Below are 13,912 nucleotides of genomic sequence, written 5' to 3'. Positions count from 1 at the left end.
GCATGGTGCAGATAGAGCAGCAATTTTAAACAACTTTATAATTTACTTCTATTATCAAATAGTCTTCATACTTTTGGTTTCTTTTGTTAAACACCAGGGACGTAAACTCAGGAGCTTGCACAAGTCTAGAGCACTATATTGCAGCACTATTTCCTGCCAGTTAAGTGCTCCAGACACCTATAGTTTTCAACTACTTATTACCTTTTTTTTTGCAATAAGTGCATATATCTAGATTTGTTTATAGAAAAAATATGTGATTATTTTTTTTGGGTAGTGGCAAATACTGTTAAGGTTAATGTGGTTGGTGGTGGTCTGGAGTATCAGAAGATTGTCCCAATATTAGACATGTGAGTTTCGGTTCCTTCCGAATTGAAATTCGGATGAATTTGTCAAATTCGGAGCTTCGGATCGATTTGAATTTACGAATTACCATAGCACCGAAACTAACGAATAAATCTGAATTAGTTTGGATTTATTTGTTACATTCGGATGGCCATGGACTAATCACAATTACACTAGTATTGTACAGTATATTAGGTTATATCACTCTGCTATGGGTTACACCTAATATTACAGTACATAATACTAGTCTAATACACAGCACATCCCACCTAACACATACCGAACTTCCGAATTTACGAATCCAATCTGAACCGAATACATCCGAATGTATTCCGAAACGAAATTAGAAAAAATTGAATCGATCCGAAACGTATTTTTCCACCGCGCACAAGTCTACCCAATATAGGGATAGCACTTAAAACCTATATAATAAGGTATCAGAACCTAATTAATGCTTTTTTAAAATTGTGGTTGCTGTCAGACTTGGCTGTTATTCTGATTTTGAAGAGGGTGCTATAAATTTTTGCACAAAATGCACATCTCAGCCAACTCCATACCGGGGGGGGGGGGTTCAAGCTGTTGCAGCCCATATTCCCTCCATTTTCCAAACCACTAAACTCTTGTACTCTGCCCTGTAACCACACACACACTCCTTCATAAATGTGCATCAAGCTGTGATGTTTATAGTAACTATGTTTATCACATGAGCCTTTAGTAGCAGCAGAGAACAGCACAGGCTCCCAGTCAGATTCTAAGAAGGATCAGATTTAAAGTTTTAAAGTTTCTGTTGAGGCTAATTATTAATATAAACACATTTGTTCCCTGTCTGATGATTGAATCAAAATGAAGATCTCAGGCTGATCTGTTGGTTTCGTAATCACCCGCAAGCGCTCCGAACTCCTCTCCGTCCTTACACTCCACACCTGGCTCCGCCTACTCCGTACTTCACGCTGGTGCGCTTGTGAAAGTGTTCCCCACGGAAACTTCAAACTTCACGGAAACTCCTGCTCCATCTCATCGGTGCCCAAGGTAAACCAGAGACCCCATCGCAATCTCCGGAAGGTATATGCGCACAGAATGGAAAAATCCTTGCACTCAATAGAAATGGTAGCCGAGCTTAAGGAAAAATTTCTTCTTTATTAGCAAATCTTTAAAAACAAAGCTTCAAATCGTCTGGAAAGCCGACGATTTGAAGCTTTGTTTTTAAAGATTTGCTAATAAAGAAGAAATTTTTCCTTAAGCTCGGCTACCATTTCTATTGAGTGCAAGGGTTTTTCCATTCTGTGATCTGTTGGTTTGATGTACTATATTGACTTGTTTTTATCTATTTATTTATAATTATTTTATAGCCCTGTGAAAAGCATTTTTTTTGTTACTTGTTTTTTTTTTTGGGTGCTATTAGAAAGATTTCTGTAAAGAGAGCAACTGGTAAAAAAAAAAAAAAACTACTTTTCTTTTGTCTTTAATAAAATCCTTATTTAGTCACCAAGCCTATAATAATATCCATGAAAAAATATGACCTATAATGAAAAATAATAAACTTGAACAATATTTAAATGATTAGACATTTGCTAGAGCATATTTGACCTAGGCATAAGTCAATAATTATATTCACATATCCCGTGTTTTTTTTTTTTCAAATGTAACCACCAATTACCTTATTTGGAGTTTATCTGGGTTTTAGCCACTGTCATAAAGTTAGTATAAAGTGCATTGTTTTGAAGTTGTTTTCTGATAAAACCAATTAGGGAAATATATGTAGCAGAGTTAGCCTTGATGAGATAGCAGGATTAATTTTAAGTTATGAAAATTAGAAAATGCTCAATTCTCAGAGCTAAATTGCACAAAAGGGGAGCAAAATAAATAATGTATATATAATGTGAAGCATTTTTATAATGCATAACCAAACATTTTATATAGAAACCTAAATGTGTTTACTGTCCCATTAACCCTATGTGTCCCTAAATGTGTCTTAGATCATATATAATGGCAAGTTTTTGTCTTCTCTTCTCAATGAATTTTGTCCTTCATGGAACCACTAAGCTCTTACACTACATTAGTAAAGGGGGTGTTTAGATGCGGTGTGAACCAAAAAAAGTCTCTATTTCCCTGGTTCTTTCAAAAACGCGCTGCCAACCATGTACGCGCGCTGCCAACCATTTATGTACGCTGCCAACCATTTACGTACGACGCCAACCATGACAGTTACAAACTAACTTCCGCCTAATTTCCATGTATTTACGTGCAACATGCTATTATGCATTTCCGCCAGTAAAGGGTATTCATAGGCACAGACATGTAGCGTTATTTATATTTAACGACATTTTACCGTAACGCTGCATAGAATACAAGGTTCTTGTCAGAGAACTATATTTAAAATCCCGCCCCTCTACGTCTGATTGGCTAATTCTACAGGTGCTGTCGCAACCTTCCTGGGATTTGTAGTCCGTAATCGTAAACACTTCCGGAAGGTCTTGCATTTGTGGCCTAGAGGTCAGTAATTTGATAAATCTTTATTAAATCTACATATACTACAATAGTGTGACCGGAAATGGGGTTATGGGTGGTAGTAGGACAGAGGGTGTCTGTGTAACTGGATCGAGTGAGGCAGGAATTAGTTAATCATTTCTGCAGTAGTATGTGCAATTGAAGGGTTAATTAGCCTTGTGGGGTATCACTGGATGAGTCAGGTGGAAGCATACTGCCGTATACCTAGTCTATGTGTGAGTTATATAGACACATATAGTAAATCCTGAGTTAAGTGATACAAATTACTATCTGAGCCATAAATTATATCTTCAGCTCAGGCCTGTGAATAATATTACAGTGTCTCCCCAGAACCATAATGTCTCTGTTCTCCACTTAGGCTTTGAGCTTCACTGGATCACTGCAAATTATACATTGTCACAAACATTCTGAATTATAATTGTTTCTGTTGGGCTCTAGTGATGCTAATACCTAGGAAAGCCTACTGCAGATTGATTGTTTTTTATATGGATGAGCTACCATATATTGGCCCTTTAAATCACTAATATGTTGGAAAATCTTATGGTGAAAAAATAAAAATTTTTAAAGGGACACTAAAATCAAAATAAACTTTTATAATTCAGATAGAGCAGCAGTTTTAAGACACTTTCTAACTTCCATTATCAAATTTTGATAATTTTGAAATTCAAGTAGGTATTAAATCATTGTCTTTTTATTATGCACTTGTTAATTATGCAATTTTACTGCATTGAGTGGTCCTTTAAAGTGTTTATCAACTGAGGCCCTCAAGTACCCCCAACAGTTCTGGTTTTCATTATAGCTGAACCAGTGCACAGGTGAAGTAATCAGCTGATCAGTAACCAATCTGCTCTCATCTATCAGCTGATTATTTCACCTGTGCTCTAGTTATCATTTATTTATATAGCGCCGCCAAATTCTGTAGCGCTGGGTACAATGATAGGGGTATACAATGACAAGGATTTGTGCTAAAGTACAAAACTAAACAAATCTAGTACAGGAGGAAGAGGGCCCTGCTCCGGAGAGCTCATAGGTTAAAGGGACAGTACACTGTAAAATTGTTTTTATATGAATGTATTGTCAATGACTTTTTGGTTTATTTGTGTATATGAAGCAGCTGGTTTTGTGCTTTTAAACCACAGCCTATTACAATGGGTTGAGCTTCAGGTAATATCATATCTCATTATGTTATCATTTTATGTTCACACGCTTGCTTCCTTATCTTATATTTTTCTAGAAAACCAAAGCTCAATACTTAGAGAGAACAATGGAAAATTATAATTTTATTACTTAACTATCCTGCCCCCCCCCCCCCCCCACTGAGAGTGTAATCTCTTCTGCTGGCTGTGTTTACTTAGGCTATTCAATAGAACATACTCCAGTATAGAAACTTTCAGTATGGGTTGGGAAACCACAAGCTAAATCAGCTATTTCTGATGCCAAATTATGGGTAAAGGAGCTACTTGTAAACAATTTTAAACACTCCAGCAGGTAAAATGAATAATTAAGAACAATTTAAAGGGGGTAAACATTTTGGGTGAACTGTCCCTTTAAGGGTGCAGAGACCTACGGTTGGGGTAACTTGTTACATCGGTTGTAGTTGCAGCAGTGAGTCAGGCAGTTCATGTATTAGTTTGGTTTGGATGAGTAATGGAGGAGAGATGGTAAGCGTCTCTGAATAGATGGGTTTTCAAGGAGCAACAAGGTTGGAGACAGTCTTATGGAGCCGGGTAGAGAGTTCCAGAGGACAGGAGCAGCACGTGCAAAGTGTTGGAGGCGGGAGTGGGACGTAGAGATAACAGGAGTGTAGAGACGTAGGTCAGAGGTTGATCGAAGAGGACGGGATGGGGAATATTTCACGATGAGAGAGGAAATATAGTTGGGAGTTAGACTGTTGAGTGCTTTGTAAGTTAGGGTTAATACTTTAAATTGTATTCTGGAGTGTATGGGAAGCCAGTGTAGAGACTGGCAGAGCTGAGCAGCTGATGTAGATCGGCAACTTAGGTGGATGAGTCTAGCAGAAGCATTCATAATAGATTGGAGGAAGGAGAAGGCGGTGTTTTGGAAGGCCATTTAGGAGTAGATTGCAATAATCAATGTGTGACAGGATGAGGGAATGAATAAGTATTTTTGTAGTTTTTTTTTGAGTAATGAAGGGACGAATTCTGGAAATGTTGCGTAGGTGTGAAAGGCAGGATTTGGTAAGCACTTGTATATGTGGGTTGAATGTGAGTTCTGAGTCTAGTGTGACCCCAAGGCAGGCGGACCTTGGGTGAGGTGTTGAGAATAGAGTCTCGAACTATCAGAGAAATGTCAGGTGTCGGATGTCTCGAAGAGGGGGAATAAGAAGGAGCTCAGTTTTGGACAGATTGAGTTGGAGGTAGTGTGAAGACATCCAAGAGAAAATTGCAGAGAGGCAGTCAGAAATCTGGTTGAGTAAAGAGGGAGAGATATCAGGAGAGGAAAGATAGATTTGGGTATCATCAGCATATAGGTGGTACTGGAATCTAAAGGAGGCTATAAGTTTTCCAAGGGAGGACGTATAGAGAGAGAAAAGCAAGGGGCCCAAGACAGAGCCTTGCGGTTCTCCAACTGAGAGAGGTGTAGGATCACAAGATATGTTGTTAAAGGAAACTGAAAATGAGCGGTTTGAGAGATATGAGGCAAACCAGGAGAGGGCTGTGTCTCGGATGCCAAATGAATGTAGTATTTTAGTTCTCTCTAGTTCAGCTATAATAAAAACCAGGACTGTTGGGGGTATTTGAGGACCGCGGTTGAGAAACACTGCTCTAAAGGGACATGAAATCCAACATTTTTCTTTCATGATTCAGACAGAGCATACAATTTTAAACAACTTTCTAATTTACTTCTTTTAACAATTTTTTGTTGTTGTCTTGGTATCTTTTGTTGAAAAGCAGGGAAGTAAGCTTAGGAGCCGGGCCCATTTTTAGAGCAGTATATGGCAGCTATTTTGCAAGAATGCACTAGATGGCAGCACTATTCCCTGCTATATAGTGCTACAGATGCCTACCTAAGTATCTCTTCAACACAGAATATTATTTGATAATAGAAGTGAATGCTCTGTCTGAGTCACAAAATAACATTTTTGGGTTTCATATCCCTTGAATCATTGGAGTCATTTGATCACTTGACTCTAAAAACCTACAAACCTCTGCAAAGCTGTTAAACACATTGTTAAAGGAACACTAAACCCATTTTTTTCTTTCATGATTCAGATAGGGCAGCAATTTTAAGCAACTTTCTAATTTACTCCTATTATCAATTTTTCTTTGTTCTCTTGCTATCTTTATTTGAAAAGCAGAAATGTGATGCATAGGAGCCGGACCATTTTTGGTTGAGAACCTGGGTTATGCTTGCTTATTGGTGGGTAAATGTCAGCCTCCAATAAGCAAGAGCTATCCATGGTGCTGAACCAAAAATGGGCTGGCTGCTAAGATTTAGATTTCTGCTTTTAAAATAAAGATAGCAAGAGAACGAAGAAAAAAGGATAACAGGAGTAAATTAGAAAGTTGCTTAAAATTTCACGTTCTATCTGAATCACGAAAGAAAAAAAATTGGGTTCAGTGTCCCTTTAAAGTACCACTTTATATGCTGATCTAATCTGCAGAGCTAGTTGCAACCAAACCCAGGTGAAATATTTTGAATATATATAAGTATGTTTTATGCTATTTACCTTACATACACTTGGACACATTAGCAGTATTAGATTTGGACAGAAAGGAATAATAAATATATATATATAGACATTCTAGGCTTCATCTCACGATGCACATGTAATAAAGGGTCCTTTAACTCATTTTTGTTTTGTTTTTTTGTTCTTTCTATTCTCGCATTATAAAAGAGTTGAAATAAGTCGCTGCTGACGAACAAGATGAGCAAACACAAGAAGCAGATGGCAGAGCGGTTCTTGAATCACGCCCTCGGCATTATTTACCTGCTGACTGGTGAGGTGAGAGCTTACGGGGAAAGAGATAACGCCTTTCTGTTGGCTGGGCTAAAATAATTCTAAACAGGCATAGCACAAATTATAATTGGATATCAATGGGTAGAAAAAAAATCACTGATGCGTTTCTCATTTGGGGCGTCATGGAGTGGTTTTCAGCGCAAAATTAAATTCATTTTTTTTTTTTTCATAACTGACACTGGGATTCTTTGTTTAAAACACATAAGTTAAAATTTCCACTGGAGAGCAGCTAGCACTGCAGCCCTCAAGCTGAACACAGCCAGTGATTGGCAGATTAATTGATGGAATGGCCATATCTCAGATGAGCAGATGAATGCAGGTGCACAAGACATATTTACATATGCTCTGTACACAGCAAATTCTACCACCAAAACCGTCACAAGTTTTGCTTTAAAGCAGTTTAGGAGACATAAGTAAAGTGAAAAAAACAGACCGGCTCTACCGCTTAATTAAAAGCTTAAAAAACAAAAAATAATGATTCCAAGTTGCAGTAAAAGCATAGATAAAAAAGCATATGGAGCAGCAAAGACAGTCTGACGTCATAGACTTAAAGGGACAGTATACACTCATTTTCATATAACTGCATGTAATAGACACTACTATAAAGAATAAGATGCACAGATACTGATATAAAAATCCAGTATAAAACTGTTTAAAAACTTACTTAGAAGCTGTCACTTTGGCTCTGTTGAAAAGGTAGCTGGAAAGCCCACTGCAAGTGGCAAATAAGACCCTCCCCCCTCCCCCTTCCTTTGCATATGAAAAGACCCTTTACACAAACAGGAGCAAGCTGGAGTAGGTAGCTGACGGTATTCAAATAAAACTTTGGGGCTTGGTTAGGAGTCTGAAAATCAGAGCAATGTTATTTAAAAATAAACAAATCATACATTTATTTAAAAAAAAAACTTTATGGGCTTTATAAATAGATCATCTACAAAACATTTATGCAAAGAAAAAATGAGTGTATAATGGCCCTTTAAAGCAGTTTTGTTTATACGTCTAATGGAAAAAATGCTTTGTTGAAAACCAAGAGGGTATTTATGTGCATTTAATTTTCAGGTGTATATCAGTTTAAATACCATAATCTTGTTGTTTGAACAGACATTTTTATTTTGAGACTATTTTTCTTATAATTCAAAGAAAATATCAGCATTAAAGGGACATGAGATCATTTTTTTTTCTTTCATGATTCAGACAGATAGATCATACAATTTTAAACAACTTTCCAATTTAATTTTATTGTCAAATTAGCTTAAAGTGAATGTAAATTTTGATGCTTAAAAACAGGGGACTTTAATTAATCAAAATTTACATTTCACTCGTGTTGTGAAAAAAAAACTTACCTTTTAATCTTGACAGCAGCTCCAGCTTCCTCCGTCCGTTGCAAAGCCTCTTCCTGGGTCTAAAATGATGGATCCGGCTTCCTCCAATCACAGCGTTGAATCAGACACCGATTCCCCCCGGGGGAGGGGAGCCCTGATTGGAGGATGACCTATCCATCATTTCTGACGTCAGAAATGGCTTGCGATGACCGGGGGAAGCTGGAGCTGCTGTGAAGATTAAAAGGTACATTTTTTTTTCTCAACAGGAGTGAAATGTAAATTTTGATGAATTAAAGTGCCCCTGTTTTTAATCGAATTTTTAAGAAACCGGGCACTTTAGCATCAAAATTTACATTAACTTTAACTATCTTTACATGCTTTGTTGAAGGAGCAGCAATACACTACTGGGAGCTAGCTGAACACATGGTGAGCCAGTGACAAGAGGCATATAAGTGCAGACAGCATCTATCTCCAGTAGTAGGTCGCTGCTCCTGAGCCTACCTAGGTATGCTTTTCCACAAAGGATACCCTGAGAATGAAGCAAATTAGATAATAGAAGCAAATAAGAAAAGTTGTTTAAATGGCATGCTCTAACTAAATCAAGTTTAATTGTGACTTTGCTGTACCTTTTAGCAGGTTAAAGTGAACCAATCTCACTTAGGGATGTTATTGTTTCCTGAACTGGTAATTTGGTAATGAGCATGACATTAAAGACTAGTGTGTTCTCTTATGCTGCAGGAATACACTATTGTAAAGAAGAATTCTGCGCACAGGAGCATTCAGCGGCTTACAGGAGAGGTGAGTTCTGCTATCTTCAGGGCACTGTTCCCACGTTGTGAGCAATACAAAGAGATCTCAGTGTAGGGGAAGCAGCACCGAAGGGGTTAATGTTGACAAGGGGTTAATTGGCTGGGCTGACAAACCCAGGAGCAGGGAGCCACTGGCTCCTAGAATTTTACCACTGGCTCCTAACTTTTTGGGCTATTCTTCTTAAATCTATATACAAATACCACTGTCTGGCTCTTAAAAGGACAGGAAACCCCAACTTTTTCTTTCATGATTTGGATAGAACATACCATTTTTAACAACTTTCCAATTTACTTCCTTTATCAAATCTGCTTTCTTCTCTTGTTATCCTTTGCTGAAGGAATAGCATTCTACAACTGGCAGGTGGCAGCAAGATGAACATATCAAGTCAGCCAATCACAAGAGACAAATATGCGCAGGCACCAATTAGCAGCAGCTTCCACTAGTGTAGGATATGTGCGTATTCTTTTTCAACAAGTAATGCCAAGAGAACTAAACAGAAGTTAATTTAAGTGTCTTAAAATCACATGCTCTATTGGAATCATACAAATTTAATTTTGACTTTCCTATCCCTTTAAATATTCTTACTGGTCCCTAAAAATTAAACAGATTTGTCGACCCTCTGCTCTATTTGAATCATGAAAGTTTAATTTTGACTTTAAACAACTACCTGATTTACCTCCATTATACATTTCTGCCCAGTCTTTTTATATACACACACCAGCTCCTACTGAGCATGTGCAAGAGTTCAGTATATACGTATAGGAGTCTGTGATTGGCTAATGGCTGTCACAGGCTACAGTGGGCAGGGAAAATAGAATCAATCTTTGAAATTTCTTAGAAAAAAAAATTACTGATAATTTGGAATTCATCAGGTTGTCTTTTTATTGTGCATCTGGGGATTATGTAATACTGCTTTATTCATTGGTTCTTTTAAAGGGACATGAAACCCAAATTTTTTCTTCCATGATTTAGATAGAGCATGCAATTTTAAACATCTTTCTAATTTACTTCTATTATCTTATTTGCTTAATTCTCTTGATATCCTTTGCTGAAAGGCATATCTAGATAGGCTCAGTAGCAGCTGATTGGTGGCTGCACATAGATGCATTGTGTGATTGGCTCAACCATGTGCATGGCGATTTTTCAGCAAAGGATATCTAAAGAATTAAGCAAATTAGATAATATAAGTAAATTGGGATGTTGTTTAAAATTGGTTTCTCTATCTGAATCATGAAAGAATTTTTTTGGGTTTAATGTCCCTTTAAAGGGATAGAAAGGTCAAAATTGAAATGTGTGTAAATGCATTTCAATGTAAAATAGGAGCATTTTTGCAATATACTTCCATTAGCAAAAATGCTTCTAGTAAAAGTTATTGCTGATTTTCTGCGGCATACGCACATATCCCCTGAGGGCTTGTGCACCAGTATTCAAGTTTAGTTTGCTGGGGTTGGTGTGTATTTCTTCTGTGAAGACTTAATTTGTATCATACAAGCCACTACTGACTCTCAGAGAAGATGCCGTGTTTCACTGGTTCATAGGCCCTCACGGCATATGTGCATATGCTGTAGAAAACCAGTAATACACTTTTTTTTTCTTTTTCTTCCAGTTCAGGTAAATCTGAGGACAAATACAATATGTGTTTAGAAGTGAGTAGCCTCCCGGAGACTCTATTATTAGTCAAAGTTTCCAATGTCCATATTGCTGTAAAGGTTATCCGGAGTGCATTATTGTCCTCATTATACGTAGTAACAGGGATGTCTTCCCACCCTTTAGACTGGGCAGATGTATTTTATACCTGTTTTGCAGTAGTTTTAAACATTTTCTTTCTTTTTGTAGTTTAGACAAGCAATTCTGAACTGATAGTTTTATAACAATACAATAGAAAATAAACTTAGCTTATATTTTTCACAGTCTGGTTTTATTGGGTGTGGGGGAGGGGGAAGGAGGGAGGGGGGGCGGGAAAGGGGGGAGGGAGAAGGGAGAGGTTCCATTATTGATGAAGGGAAATGGGAGGGGTGTGGGAGTGGAAAAATAGGGGGGGGGTGGTAGAGTCCAAATTATGTAGGATGGGGGGAGATCAAGCCTATAATTCCGAGGCTTTGGAGGGTATAGACAATAAGGAGTACTAGAAGCATTTTTTCTAATGGAAGTATATTGCATAAATGTTTCTATTTCACATTGAAATGCACCCATGCACATTTCAAGTTTGACCTTTCTCATCCTTTAACCTTTACCTAAATGCTAAATGAGGAGACTAGGAGACCACCACGCGGTGAAGAAGGGGCATCATTGTGCTCTCTTGGTGTTCAGCTGCGGACTTGAGGTTTCCTTCCCTCTGTCACCATTGGGTATAACAATAAGTTTCCCTTTGTGTCTCTCTTTGAATAACCAAATCCAGAGTACTGTTCTGGTCCAGGCCAGTCATGAGTCTTCTTGAATCTAATTGTGTTTCTGCATGTTCTCAGCAACATTAGCAAATTAAAAATCAGTTTCTTGGTCAAGTGTAAATGTAACGTGTCTGTTTTAGGGTCCCCTATAATGTGTGATGATGTTGCTGTTACTTCTCCATGAGGAGTGGGAGTACATTGAGGGACACGAGGAGCTGTTCAAGGACGTTATGAAGGAGAATCGCCAGACACTGAAGACTGTAGAAATCCCAGCCCACGAGAGTCCAGGTAACACACCAAAAACATAGCTCACTATGGAAAAGCATTAATCGGATGCCGCGGAAATTAAAACTTGTCAGTCGGTAAATTGTCCCAACATTCTGCCTCTTTAGGCTCCTTTTTGCACCCAGCATCACTTGGACCAGACAGGGTGTAGGAGTAAAGTCCAGGCAAAACTTTGGGTGTTCCTTTACATCCTCCGTTTTCAAATCACAAATGCATTGGTATCTTTAGTTAAAAAGCAAGGTTGTGAGCTCAGGAGCGTTCACGTCTCTGGAGCCCTATATGGCAGCGGTTTTGCAAGAATATGATCCATTTGCAAGAGTACTAAATGACAGCACTGTTTCCTGCTACATAGTGCTCCAGACATGGGGTGAAACGGCAAACAGGTGTGCACAGGTGAAATTATAATGAATGTAAAAGCAGAGACTATGGATCTTATTGTAATCATAAAAGGCAAAAAAAGGAGATGCAGGACACTGCTCTCTGTTACTCAAGGGGTTTCTCACTGTGCCTCTGGCAGCCAATATTTTAATTACTGCTCTGTGTATTGTATAATTTATGTACAGTTGTGCTCATACCCTGGCAGAATTTTTTATTTTTTGGCCATTTTTCAGAGAATATGAATGATAACACAAAAACTTTTCTTTCACTCATGGTTAGTGTTTGGCTGAAGCCATTTATTATCAATCAACTGTGTTTACTCTTTTTAAATCATAATGACATCAGAAACTACCCAAATGACCCGATCAAAAGTTTACATACCCTGGTGATTTTGGCCTAATAACGTGCACACAAGTTGACACAAAGGGGTTTGAATGGCTATTAAAGGTAAAAATCCTCACCTGTGATCTGTTTGCTTGTAATTATTGTGTGTGTATAAAAGGTCAATGAGTTTCTGGACTCCTGACAGACCCTTGCATTTTTCATCCAGTGCTGCACTGACGTTTCTGGATTCTGAGTCATGGGGAAAGCAAAAAAAATTGTCAAAGGATCTGCGGGAAAAGGTAGTTGAACTGTATAAACAGGAAAGGGTTTAAAAAGATATCCAAGGAATTGAGAATGCAAATCAGCAGTGTTCAAACTCTAATCAAGAAGTGGAAAATGAGGGGTTCTGTTTGATAACATACTGCATTCATCTTGCCATCAATTCTGACCAAATTTCCTGCGCCTTTGTAGCTCACACATCCCGAAAACATCAGTGATCCACCTCCGTGTTTCACAGTAGGAAAGGTGTACCTTTCATCATAGGCCTTGTTGACTCCTCTCCAAATGTAGCGTTTATGGTTGTGGCCAAAAAGCTCAATTTTGGTCTCATCACTCCAAATGACTTTGTGCCAGAAGGTTTGAGGCTTGTCTTGAGGTTTTTGAGTGCCTCCTTATTGTGCATCTTGAAACAGCCACACCACATGTCCTGTATTTCACCTGAAGTTATTTGTGGTTTGTCTTTGCATCCCGAACAATTTCCTGGCAGTTGTGGCTGAAATTTTAGTTGGTCTACCTGACCGTGGTTTGGTTTCAACAGAACCCCTCATTTTCCACTTCTTGATTAGAGTTTGAACACTGCTGATTTGCATTCACAATTCCTTGGATATCTTTTTATATCCCTTTCCTGTTCTATACAGTTCAACTGCCTTTTCCCGCAGATCCTTTGACAATTCTTTTGCTTTCCCCATGACTCAGGAATCCAGATCGTCAGTGCAGCACTGGATGAAAGATGCAAGGGTCTGTCAGGAGTCCAGAACTCATTGACCTTTTATATGACACACACACTAACTACAAGCAAACAGATCACAGTTTTACCTTTAATAGCCATTCAAAGCCCTTTGTGTCAACTTGGTGTGCATGTTATCAGGCCAAAATCACCAGGGGTATGTAAACTTTTGATCAGGGTCATTTGGGTAGTTTCTGTTGTCATTATGATTTGAAAAGAGTAAACACAGTTGATTTGATAATAAATGGCTTCAGCCAAACGACTAAACTTGACTGAAAGAAAAGTTTTTGTGTTATCATTCATAGTCTCTGAAAAATGGCCAAGAAATATATATATATATATATATATATATAGTACAGATGAAGCTTGCACTCTCTGGATTTTCAAAAAGGTGCTTTATTTAGCAAAAAATGTGACGTTTCGGGGATCAATCACCCCTGCATCATCGGTCTGATGAAGGGGTGATTGATCCCCGAAACGTCACATTTTTTGCTAAATAAAGCACCTTTTTGAAAATCCAGAGAGTGCAAGCTTCATCTGTACTGTATTAATTTGTGCCTGCACCCTG

The 13,912-nt window shown here is 38.2% G+C and overlaps 1 long non-coding RNA gene across 1 annotated transcript; it reads left to right on the top strand.

Moving 5' to 3' along the window:
* Positions 1-2,745: 2,745 nt before the first annotated feature.
* Positions 2,746-8,954, top strand: LOC128636102 (uncharacterized). Its single transcript, XR_008398660.1, has 3 exons — positions 2,746-2,835; positions 6,710-6,817; positions 8,893-8,954. It is a non-coding gene; the product is annotated as an uncharacterized LOC128636102 (long non-coding RNA).
* The last annotated feature ends 4,958 nt before the right edge of the window (positions 8,955-13,912 follow it).

This window comes from Bombina bombina, chromosome 7, assembly GCF_027579735.1.
Source record: "Bombina bombina isolate aBomBom1 chromosome 7, aBomBom1.pri, whole genome shotgun sequence".
NCBI classification, from domain to species: Eukaryota; Metazoa; Chordata; class Amphibia; order Anura; family Bombinatoridae; genus Bombina; species Bombina bombina.
The sequence above is the reverse complement of the archived record's forward strand: the minus strand, read 5'-3'. Positions and strand labels throughout refer to the sequence as shown.